The sequence below is a fragment of the Dinoponera quadriceps genome, unplaced genomic scaffold (genome assembly GCF_001313825.1).
Source record: "Dinoponera quadriceps isolate SergipeBrazil2010 unplaced genomic scaffold, ASM131382v1 scaffold3676, whole genome shotgun sequence".
NCBI classification, from domain to species: domain Eukaryota; kingdom Metazoa; phylum Arthropoda; class Insecta; order Hymenoptera; family Formicidae; genus Dinoponera; species Dinoponera quadriceps.
In genome coordinates, this window is record NW_014559267.1 from 345126 (window position 1) to 357607 (window position 12482).

Here is a 12482-nt window from a genome sequence, read left to right on the forward strand (position 1 = left end):
GGGGGGGGGGAGGGGCGATAGATAGCGCGCGAACTCGAGGAGAAAGAGCCGCGGAGATATAAGAAATGTACAAGGTCCGAGCGGGGGTGTTGGTGCGTAGTGGAAAATATTGTGAGGCGAGAGGAGGTGTCGTCGTCGTTTTGAGAGACGCGTCGGGAAGATATCGGGTCGAGAGAGGGAGAGAGAGGAAGAGAGAGGCGAGAACAGCGGTGAGAGACGAGTCGGCTCGGCCGAGAGAGGGAGGAGGGGTTTTGGAGGAGAGAGGGTGGCTGCTTCCCGTGGAAATATCGAGGCGCGAGGGAAAAGTATAAACATTTAGACAAGTTTAAACTCGGAACTTTCTTTCGCCGGGCCGCGACGAAGGGAGGCTGCGGGCGATCTGACGTCTCTCCGAGACTTCAATATTTGTTAAACTCCGCCGTTCCACCAGCGTGGGCCCCCCTCTTCCTCCCCGACGTTCTTTCACCTTTCGGTGCCGCCCGCGCACGCTTGTCCTCTATCCGAGCGAGCCACACGCGGCAACCCCTCTTTTATAACGCATAAACTCCGGGATATAGGGACGTATACGTGTGACATATAGATTTTATATACGATTACGTCCAAGTGCACCGCCGCCGGGGCGGCGCAGCGCGCGCGCGTTTCTCATCCGGTCCAATAAACCTAAGTGATTTCGCGCTCGTATTTTCGCGGTTTCATTTCGATTGTGCCGCGACCGTGATACCCCGCCTGCGAATACCACACATACCGTTCGAGTCGTTCCGAATAATCCTGAATGTAAAACAGCCGGTTACCGTATTCCGATCAAGGACGACAAAAGGTTTATTGCGATCGAAGAAATAATTTGCCATAGAAACTGAATTAAGGGCTGAATGAGAAGAAAAGAACAGTATCGTTTTGAAGAAATATATACGTGATAATCCAGTTTTGAAAAGTATGCGTAGAAGAGAAGGTTTTCGGAGCAACTCGCTGTGATCTTTGGCTGACTCTTTCGGATTTAACTAAAAGCGAAAAAGTCGTTCGTCTCGAGAGCAGTGCCGAAGTATCGCCCGGAATGGACGAAATCAGCGATAAACCGGCTAAATAACCGGTTCCTAGCTTCGAAATCTCGTTGTGTAGTGAAAAATATACCAACACAGCCTTATTCGATAACTTTTAACAAAAACGTCGTTATCGTTACGTTGCCGGGGCGCAGCTTGTCTGCAGTACGTTGAACATGCGCGACGACGATGTGAACAACAACGACGCTGTCGTTAAAAATTAGAAAGCGGTCCTGCAGCCACGTTACGCTGACGAAATACGCGCAACCAGATAGCGTAGACGCGACCGACAGTCGGATTGCGACACTCGGAAGGGCCGTTCGCGTAAGACGAGATGGCTGCGATCCGTTACGATTAAGGGCGACCGCGGCGTACCTGAAATGATCACACGCAATGCTCTCACGCGCTCATGACGGTGCACAGTGGTAAGAGGAAGCATAAATCCTTTAATATCCGCCAGAGATTACGGCTGCTTGGCGTGCGTCTAGCCAACTCCGGGCTTTCCCGGCCATGACGAGAGAGAAAGAGAGAGGAACGTCCGTAGACCGGGCGCGCCGATGTAACTGGAACAGCCTGGAAGTGGCTGGAATCATCCGAAGTCCAAAGCGAGCGAAGAGCGAGAGGGTCGTAGAGTTGGTAATTGGCAATATGAGTGGCTGGATCCTGCAGGATGTCGGGTCAGTCGCGCGCCCCTGGGAGCACCCCCTTTTCTGGGGTGGCGGACCACCACCACCACCGCCACCCCCCGGTCCCTCTCGTCCCACCTACCTCCGGTTCCGTCGACGGGGGGAGGTCGAGGGGAAGCAGGAATCAAATTGAGTTTCATACTCGCAGGGACTCTCACCCTGTGTACTGTCCATAAGCTCGTGCTATGCCCGGGATACACGCTCCCGTATCGCTCCGCACTTCTGATTTTAGGATCGGCCGGCCGAGTCGTCTCTCCCGGTTCGCGGGATGCTGTTTTAACGTCAACAATCGCGTCGAGAGATCCGACGAGACCGGGATGCCCGGGGCTCGGCGATCCAAGAAACGCTTCTCCGAAGCTCCGACTAGCGCGAGACGTCGACCAACGAACTATTTGTCCAATAGCGCGCGACAAAACATTTCTATCTCGTCACAGTGCCCTTCTGTCCCCCACGATATGAGTCACGGGAGAAATTTTGTGTAAGATATTTGTCGAAGTATTTGTTGTATCATACAGAGAGAGAGAGAGAGAGCTCGTTGTGTATTTTCAGGGAACAATATTCCCCCTTTCTCTTCCTCTCTTTCTCTCTTGTGATTACAGCGAATCGACGACACTGATAATCAGCGCGGTTCAGCCGTAGGACGAAATCAAGTCGAAGGGGTTGACGGGGGTCGAAAAAGGAGGAGAAGACCGCTCGGTTGTGCGGCGGCGTCTGGACCGCGGATAATAGGAAACTGCCGGGGTATCTCTGCTAATCACGTTAAGTCCGGCAGACCGCTTTGTGCCCCGCGAACGAGCCGAAATTCCCAAGTCCGAAACTCACGGCCAACACGAGCGCAATCCCGCCGGTTTCTCCTCATTCTCACCCCCTTCGCGCCCCCGTCCCATCTACCACCCTCGGCGGCACAACGGCGACCGTCCGCCGGAGCGAAACTGAAATTCAACCTCTTCCACTTCGTTCTCATCGCGCCCTGCGTATCTAAATGAGCGACGGAGACTCGCAAAACGCTCGACGGACGTAAGCGAGATATATATATATATATATCTCTCTCACTCTCTCTTTCTCCCCGAGAGAAAGAGAGAGAAAAACGTTCAACGGCTTCGCGAATCTGACGCGAACGTATCGCAACGAATCTCGTCGTCTCTTTCTCGCGTCTTCGACGATCTCTCGGGGGGAGAACGAAGGATGTTAAAAATGTCTCGCTCACCCCCTCACCCGCCCCTCCTTCCCGTCGGACCTCACATTTCTTGTTCCGTCGTGTTGCGTACGACGAGGGTGCGAGCGACGGGAACTTTCTCGGCCACAAAGTCCGGCACCACGAGCGTGTCATAACTTCAGACGGGCTTTCCGACTTGTGAATCTCATTAAAATCATTGGTGCGTGCTTTCCGGTTTCCAGGCTTCGCGCCGGGCGACCGACGAGTCTATTAAGATGACCACGTCCCCGTGATATTGCTCAGACATCAGGTTACACCGCGTCCTCCTCCGTCCGCCCGCCGAGTCGCGGATATCTATTTTATGTGGGTTTTTTCTGGATTCTCCTTTATTTATATCTTACTTCGAGAGGGAAAGAGAGAGAAATATCGCCGACGTAATAAATACACTGAGGGCGCGCGTGGAATTTACGTGACGATATTTCAAAGCGTACGCTGAGAGAAAAATGCGCTGCATTCAAGTATCTACTAAGGAGTAAATATCTTCTATAAGGAATATTGTGAGATGATTACTTGATCCAATATTCCTTAGCAAACATTTTAATGTATACTGAGAAGAAAGTACTTGAAAATTTATTTGTGAGGTAGAAAACAGGGTGAAGCAAGCCTTATTTCCAGAAAGTGAATCTCATTTCTGCGAAAAGTAAGCCTTGCATCCTGTAAATAAATGTTTAAACACTTTCTTCCCAGTGTGGCGCTCTTTTTCTTTCAGCGTAGAGTTAGAGAGTTCGATGACGACGTCGCTTCCACGAGAAAGATCGATTTGATTATTAAACATGAATCGCCGAACATTATGGATCGTGTTTCAGCGAACTCGACTTTTCATCAATTCTCCAGTTTCACTCGGTTGTAGAGGGAGAGTTGAGAAAAACTAACGACCCGTAATGTGTTACGGTATATATTTCTTTTCTCACTGCAGTTATGCCCGACGATCGCCTGCATTCCTCGTGCTCGCATTCCGCGATATTATTCTGGAACGTAACAAACCGGTATCCCCTATTCCGTTCTATTCGCACGGAAAGCAAGATTACGTTGCAACACGAGCCGAACACGATCCGATGCATTAGCGTTTGGGTATCTATTGCCCGTAATTAATATAAAACGGCGGCTGGCCTTACACCCTCGTCCCTCGCTGCTTCCGGCTAAGCTCCCGGATGTATCGGCCGATATTACACGTACGGGCGAATTTGAATAATACTCTTTATCGGCCGGCACGCCTCCCCCTCCTCGTTATCGCGGAAACCGCGAAAGTATGCGTGCGTATTTATCGTAAATATTCCAAGCGGGTTTAACCCCCGCGGGAGACCGTATCGTCGTCGGATACCCGGCGTTATAAGAAGCGCGCTTCGCGAAAGTTTTTAATGCGTTTTAAGGGGGATACATTGGAGCACATTCCCCGACGGTCATCATTCGGCGGGGGTATCGTGAATTTCGTCGAAGCTCGGGCGCGAAAGCGTTGACACGCGAAATATCGTGCGATGGGCCGATCTAATCGCCGGAATGAACTTCAACGCGCGCGCGCTCTCGATAAATTGCACGTGACCGTAGCCGTACTTTTTCAAACAACGGGGCACGCGAAAAGAAACACCCATCCCACCTTCCGTCCATCGGTCCGCCCTTCCTTCCTTCCTTCATTCCTTCCCGCCTTCCTTCCTTCGTGCGGACGAAGAACGCTTAGATGCCCATCTTTTTTCCGCGGGGTCTATTAAACTCTTTCGCGGTCGGTGCAGTAGGAGGTCGAGTGTAATTTGTAGAAGAAGGACCGACCAAAAAGGGTTGCTCCCACGAAAAGGGGCCGGGGGGAGGGGGGGATAATGCGACCCTTGAGATGCCAGACCGCAGAGTGATCTACGATGGCCTATCACATCCTCCGTGTACTTATACTCCGTATCGGAGAGCGCCCGGTCAGCCCGACCGCCACCATGTCGCGGTATAAAAAGGTAGAAAAAGGGGAGGGGGGAGCGACAAGGGGAGCAGGAAGAGGAGGTGGTGGATCAGGAGGAGGCGGGAGGTCCGATTTTGCGGGCCGTAGAAATTAAACCACCGCGAAAAGTATGCAAATTCGAGCAAAAACCAAACCGGCACACTCCACCCGCCCTCATCCCGCTTACTCGAGCACTCCCCCCCCCCCCCNGTCCGTCCAAACCTCGTTACGTCCCTGGCCCGGACCGCCAGACCGAAAACTCATTAACGAATGCAAACGAGGTAACGTTGTGGACAAATTTAATAAAATCGTGCACGCGCAATTAGTTTCGCCGGGAGTAAACACGTTCTGGTGAGCTGTCCCCCTTCCCGGGCCTGCAGAAATCCACAATTTCTCGCCCTACCTGGAAATAGTCGGGAGCCTGTGGAATTTAACGGAACACCACTCGCACGTATCGCTGATGAAAGTGGTGATATGCGCTCCGTACGAACGCCCCCTTCCCCTCCGCGATTCTTCATACCGGTGATATCGGTATTGCTTCTCACGTGCGCCCCTTTGTCGTTGCCTCGATTCCAATCGTTGCTCTTACAGATTTTGTCCCGGATCTTATCCCGGAGCAGTCGATAAAAAAGTTGATCCTATTCCGTTCTATTTTCCCGAGATATGAAAATCAACGAGGAAAACTACGACGAAGAAGACAAAACGAACACAACGTGAAGCGTCCTCCGTTTGCACGCCGTACGGTTAACAACTTTCTCCGGTGTCTCGAGTTACCTACACGGCTCACAGAAGTGTCCGTCACTGTGCATTATGCAGAAGGCGCCGCGTGGTTTATTTATTCAAAAGCTCGCTCAATTTCCAGCGATTCACAAGTTTTTCCGAGGATCGGCGAGAAAACGCGTTTTATCCTCGGAACCCGCTGAACGTGCATCAGTATTTACACGAACTCCGCTCATAGATCGTACATTTTGTATGGCCCTCAGCCCCTTGCCGAGCCCTAACCACGGTCTCCTTCCATGTACACAAGAATCAGCGTCCGAAGAAGGCGCAATGACATTGATTTATACACGTCGAAAATCAAGTTTGCGCTCGCGCTCGACATTTGAATATTGCGTTTGAATATTTTACAGCGGCCATCAGTTTCGCTTAAAATATGTTATAACCGCGTACCGGCGGCGAGAGTTTCCGGACACTCGCCGAGAGCGAGCTCGAACTTTCGCGGAACAACATTAACAACGTTTGTTTCGCCGGAATTGTTTCCCCGGCCGGATTGTTGCTCGCAGGACTCGCGCTACGTGTTTCCTTCGCTGCGAGACGCGCGTATTAACATAAGCGAAATCGAAACGTATAAGCGAGGGAAAAACTTGATCCGTCCGCGCGCGTGACGAAAAAAAGCAAGAATCCGTTCGAGGTGTTCGAGGGTCATCTTTTCGCGAGACGCAGCGCGAGTTTATCATCGAATACCCGCCCTCACCCCCCACCCCCTCGCTCTCCGCACCTTGTCTCTTCCGTGCCGTAGTCGCAAATTGAATCTTCCCGGACGACAGGATACTTCATTATTTAGCAGCGGCTTCCGTCGGCTATTTGCAAAATTATTGTTACGGAATTGGGACGAGGGTGGCGCGCGTTCGAGCCAGCCGAAGAAACGAGTTCACGTTCTTTTCCCAACCTCCATTTAGCCTCCCTCGTAAAGAACTGGAACATATACTCCCCGGCAACGCGCATTTCTTCCGCAGCGGCGGATATTGCGAAACAGTACCGGCGAAAATGCGGTGGGGAAACTTAATCCACGGTTTACCCTCTGCAATTAATACATTAGCGCGCCGCTACGCTCGAGGAAATACGACGATTTGAACACGTTCGAGCAGTTCGCGCGCGTGACTCGCTCTATTGTTTTCTTCGTGGTGTATTTATTAGCCCGAAACACCGCGTAAGACGGCGAAACCACATCGAAACCTTGAGACACGAGAGAGAGAGAGAGAGAGAGGCCGATTTCCCTTGCGTTTCTTTAAGCAAAGAGGAAGATCACATCAAAATCATGCCAAGATAATTGATTCAACTTCTTCGAAAATTTGTTTCACTAATTATTAGGTAATTGTTAGCAAACAATTGGTAACTAGTTTAATTTATTGTAGGAAAATATAAATATTTAACGTGCGTCACTGCGCGTTAAACATTTATATCCTCCCGGAATAATTTAAATAGTAAATCGCTGAAAGAAATTATGGTTATTCCCGGCCTCGTCTATACTCTTCTTACGGTTATAATTATAAAAAATAATAGCAGCAATATGCATATAAGGTGTTACTATCACCGCCATTGTAGTAACACTTACTAGAATAATAATTTCCCTGAATAATTCTTTCACTATGACGATTATGATTACAAACACCAAATATTTTTCTCTCAGCGTGCAGCAGCCGCGATCAAATCTCTCATAGTTTATCGTATATTGTCACAGTTACCATCTACAGGCTCGTTGTAAATATTATTCGTCGTCGAAAATAAAATGTTGCAGTACACGTGCGACTGATTTACCTTGACCACTCCCTTGCGACACTCGCAATCATCCTTGGGAATCCTTGGCGATTTAACGAAATTTCCGGTACCTAAAGGTAGCTTGATATGTCTCTCGCTCTCTCTCTCTCTCTCTCTCGGAACAGCGCCGGTCTTTCGGACAGGGTAGTTCTCGCGCGCGCACAACTCGGCTAGATCTTCCAGTGTCGACCCTGTCGACCGGAGGAGAATAAAACATTGCGGCGCGCCCCCCGCGAGACATCGGCGGATGATTTGTGAGTGGAAACAATAAGCGCCCCCTACAATATTCATCACGAGAAGATCCCCCGCTCGCACCGCCGGCTACTGGCACGTTCCGGCAAAAGAAGAAGAACTGCCTTACGCCGAGGGGAGGGGGGATGTCCGGCTAAAAGTTTGATGGGTTACCGCGTGCCCTTGGGAGAATGGCCGCAAGGCGCATTGCTAGGCACCTCGCGTGGCCGCGTCGCAGAACCTGAAGGATTTCGGGATTCTATCAAACTGGACAATGCAATAATGCGTCGCACCCCTTCCCCTCTTTCTCCGTTCGCCCTTTCCGCCCTGCCGGTTATCACGTGAAAAATAGGCGTGCTGGGTGCCCGTTCCCGCGGGATCGCGTTCGGCAGGAGCGCGTTATGCGTTTAGTTTCCGCGATACCGGATTGGCAGACGTAAAAGCTGCCGGCGGCCGAAACATATTTTTTTCATCCCGCGCGTTCCGATATATTCCTCCGTGTACACGTCGATTTTTCAACGCTGCCCGTGTCGCTTCGTTCGCCTCCGTCTTCCACCTCGGCGACGAGACCGGTCCGAGCGGTATCATCGGATACCGAACGATTCCCGTTCCCGGACGCTTCTAATTATTCATTTCGTTTAATCATAAGAACGAGTTAGTTGCAAAGGCCCGTCGAGGTGTACACTTGCCGGCCGAGGCCCACGGGATTCTTCGCGAGCTCCTTCGGCGGCGTGTTCCTCCTCGGCTCTCGGAGACGAGATGCCGTTCAAACACATCTCGACCACGAGCAAATACGGATCTTAGATACTCCGGGACATTTTAAATTGGCCATTATACTATTTAACTTAAGGGACCGCTGCGCCACGCACTGAGGAGGTCACGGAAAGAGAGAAAGAGAGAGAGGGAGATAGTGAGGGCGGGTAGGTTTCGGTCGGCGCTTCCACACATGTAACTGTACCATTCAAACCAGAGCAAACAGCGTTAACGGTATTTGCCTACGCGTCCTTGGCGATCTAATGTCTTCGCCGGTTCCACGAGAAAGGTTAAAATTTCACGTCGCCGACCGGGAGCGACGTGCGAGCGGAACGGCGATCGCGATTCCCGGGGCTAATTTCGAGCCGTGAAATCGCGCCGGTAATTTTTTTATAACCGCGTCGAGAGCGCGCGGGGGACAAAACTTTCCGTTCTCCCCCGGTCGTGCCAGACTCGCCAGGCTCGCGCTTAACTTCGGACCGTCTCTTTCATTGACTCTGATAACCCGCCGGGACTTCGACGTAATCTTGAAAGAGAATTCATAATTATCCCCGCGCAGAATCTTCGATGGCCGAGTGCTTTCGGCTCCGAGGTAATTTCGTAGGCGAGCGATCAGAGCGTTATCTTAAGGGTACGTTGTATCACGGAGGGAGAGAGAGTGTGTGAGTGCACGCGCTTATATCGTAAATGTTCGACTGAAAATTGCAAGATACACGAGGGCAAATAAGGCGGGCGCCGTTAAAAACGCTTTCATGCGTTTAAACTCGCCGAGGAAGCCGCGAGGAAATTGGCCGGTGCCGAATGTGCACCACGAGCAAACAGAAGACAATGAGCCGAGGTTTTTAATCGAGTCTCCTGCTCCCTGCAGCGGAATTAACTCAAATTATACTGCACGGCGCCGTGCTCCCAATGCCGATTTAGAATTCATGCAGCCTTTTCAAAATCTCCATTGTGCGCGGTGTAATGGTGGTGGGAGAGCGCGGGGGGCAACCGGCGTAATACGATTGTCGGGCGTTTTTAAAAGGTTTCCTCCGCCGCACTTGTATTCCCCGGCGCTTCGCCGTTGCGCGTGTTGATCAACGACCGGCTCGAATTATAATTCGAGTCATTTTCGTCTCTCAAGACGAACGCACGCGTCAATATAAGCACACCGAGAGAAAACGGGGAAAAATAGAATAAAGAATTAAAAAATATTCGGTGGACCTAAATCTAAATTCCTGTGTTTAAATGGGATGAACTAGAAAGCGACAAATTTGAGAGAATATATATAATTCTTCAAGAATTTGTTTTCAGTATAAAAGAAATATATATATATTAGCATAAATATGTTATCAGTACCCAAAGCAATACTTTTTCTGAATAATTTTCCTCTTGGTACACAGAGAAAAATACTGAAATCTCTCAATGCAGTTGCTTCTTTTCGATTTTTAACAAAAGAATTCAATTTCCACTGATAAATTCAATTTTCAGCTAATACAAGAACTTTATTGAAAAATGAACGCGTCCTTTATGTTCGATGCGAAGTTACAGCGACGATTTCGCGAATTCACCGCACGGGGATACACGGCTAACAAACGGGAGAGTAAAAAGCTAATTTGAAACGTAAGTAAACCGATCGCCGTGCGATGATACGTCGATTTTCCCGATCGTAAACGTCAGCGGCGAAATATATTGCACGCACTACGAAATGCAGAATACTGGTTTACGACGTGCGCGCGCGCATACATATACACATGTATGCGAAACTCATAAAATCGCGACGGGCAGAAAAACGAAGGAGGTCCTCCGCCGTCGGTTTCCATGGGACTGAGAAATAAAAATGAGTCTGTCGCTTCCCATATTAAGTGTAGGCAGCTCTACCGTCCAGGACACCCATGGGGGCGCGAGCCGGATCGCAGCGACGTATTTAAATAAAACATTGTATCGCGCTGCAATTCACCCTCCGCCCGCGAATACCCTCCCTCCCGCGCCGCTCACGCCGTCGTGCTCACCCCCCCGGCAAATAAACAAATTAAGCGCTGCACCGCGAACGCCGCTGTGCCGCAGTGGCCGACCTCAGGCGCTTAACAAACTGTCCCGCGCGCGTCGTAATCAGTATTTCGACTCTCCGCCGGCTCTGCCGGACTCTTCGACTTCGCCGATGAACGCGCCAGCTCGAGCCGTGAGACGCACGCGACAACACGCAAACGTTTGAAAAACGTTTCGCGCTTGAAGTCGGTCCTTGTTAACCAAATTTCCGTGGAATTTTTCACGCAAATTTAACACAAAATTTCGACTGTGCGCGCGGAATGAGAGAATTAATTCCCACGGCTGAAAACTGGCTCTCTCACGGATGAAAATAAGCCGACCACGCAGAACTGAAATTCAGTTAATTTAGCTGAATTTTTTTGCACCTGCTTCTCAGCTCCTGCAGCTGCGGGAGCTGGAAACTAGGTCTAATAACGATATTTCAGTTGTATTATACAGCTAATTCCTCTTTTCCGTGCGATAAAGCCCGTTATATAATATGTCGAATGTCGTCGAATGTCGGAACGCAGCCGACGGTCCATTGAGAAGAACTCGAAGAATAAATTCTCTCATTGGACCGCCGGCCGCGACACTCGACAACGACACACGACTCATCGTGTAACAGGCCCAGGATGTTCTCCTTGCGGTCGAGGAACGATCGACTGCGATTGGCCAATTTTCTCACGGCTTACGTTCTTGCGTGTGCCCGAATCGCACTCGACGCAACGACGCGCTAGATATTTGCTGCACGCTCGTCGATGGGCCGCTTCCTCCGGCCGATATCAGGAGTGATCTTAAAGGGATAGACGCGGTGAATTACGGAGAGGGTAGGCCGTCCGTCCAAGGGCGATCGCGCCCTTTTCACAGATCATCCGACCGACGACGACGGGGTGAAGAATTTCTCGCGCGCGAGAAGAACGAGCCAGGCGCGCGGGGGGGAAGAAAGGGGAGGCGTGTTGTGTGGAACGCCATGTTTGTCAAGACCGGGCGGTTTGCGCCTTAAAACGGTAAACGAAGAAATGGTCGGTATGAAACGCCATTCCCAACGACAAAGAAGCCGCTCGATGCGTCTCCCTGGTCTCCGGGGAGAGAGCGAAACGATTAATCAGCTGTTGGCGAGGCGGGGCGGGCGGAGGGGAGGAGAGAAAGAGAGAGAGCACGTCCCCGAGGATACAACGAAACTCCTCCGCACAATGTTTCTTTTCTTCGGGGGCTGGGCTGTTGCTGTGCGGCCGTGAATCGCGCGAAAACCGCCGATTTTCTACGCGTAGGTCCGCGCGCGAGACGCGTGTGGCCCGCCGATGACTCGGCGATCCGTCCAAATATTTGACTTCCCGAGGTCCCAGAAGGATGTGTCGAATAGAGGGCTGGATTTTGGTCAGGTACGCGCGCACGCTCGTTGAAGCCCTCCAGAGAACACGTAGATCATTGCGGCCGCGGGAGCGCCGCGCGTTCTACCGCTTCGACGCGCGTCACTTTTCCAGAGCATCGGCGAGCGGACGGGCTCAAAGTCCGCTCGACGGCGATCGGTATCGGCCGAGTCGAAATTTGAAAAATCTTACGTCAAACCCACAATTTTACCGAGGTGTTTCGAAAGTTCGTCCGATATTTCACGAAGCCAGATTTCTTACGAAGTTCGCGAAGCAACGAGACGGTAAAACTGCCGTGCCCGGTAACCCGTAAAGCAAAAGAAGGAGGCTTCCCGCCGTGGTCCGAGGCGTGATCGCTTCGGAGGATGCATTAAGAGTCGGCCGCGCGCGACGATTCATTTAAAAGTCGCGAAAACGCGTCCTCACTTCTCATCGGTACGACCGTCACGAAACAGATAGCGGGCGGAAACTCGCTCGCTCGCTCTTTCGCGCACGAAGTGCAAAGTACGTGAGGTACACCGCCGCGCCGAGAGAACCCGAGATTTACGCGAGTTTTACATTCCTCGACACGGCCAGGACGATTCATCATTTACCCGTGTCCGACTCACGAAAGTATCATCCCCCGCCTCCGGTAATCCCGCGGCTTTCCCGCGAGCACCTCGGGGCCGGCGTCAAAACTTTCGCGAAGAACTCGCGCGCGCGCTCTTTTTTTCTCTCCCCCCT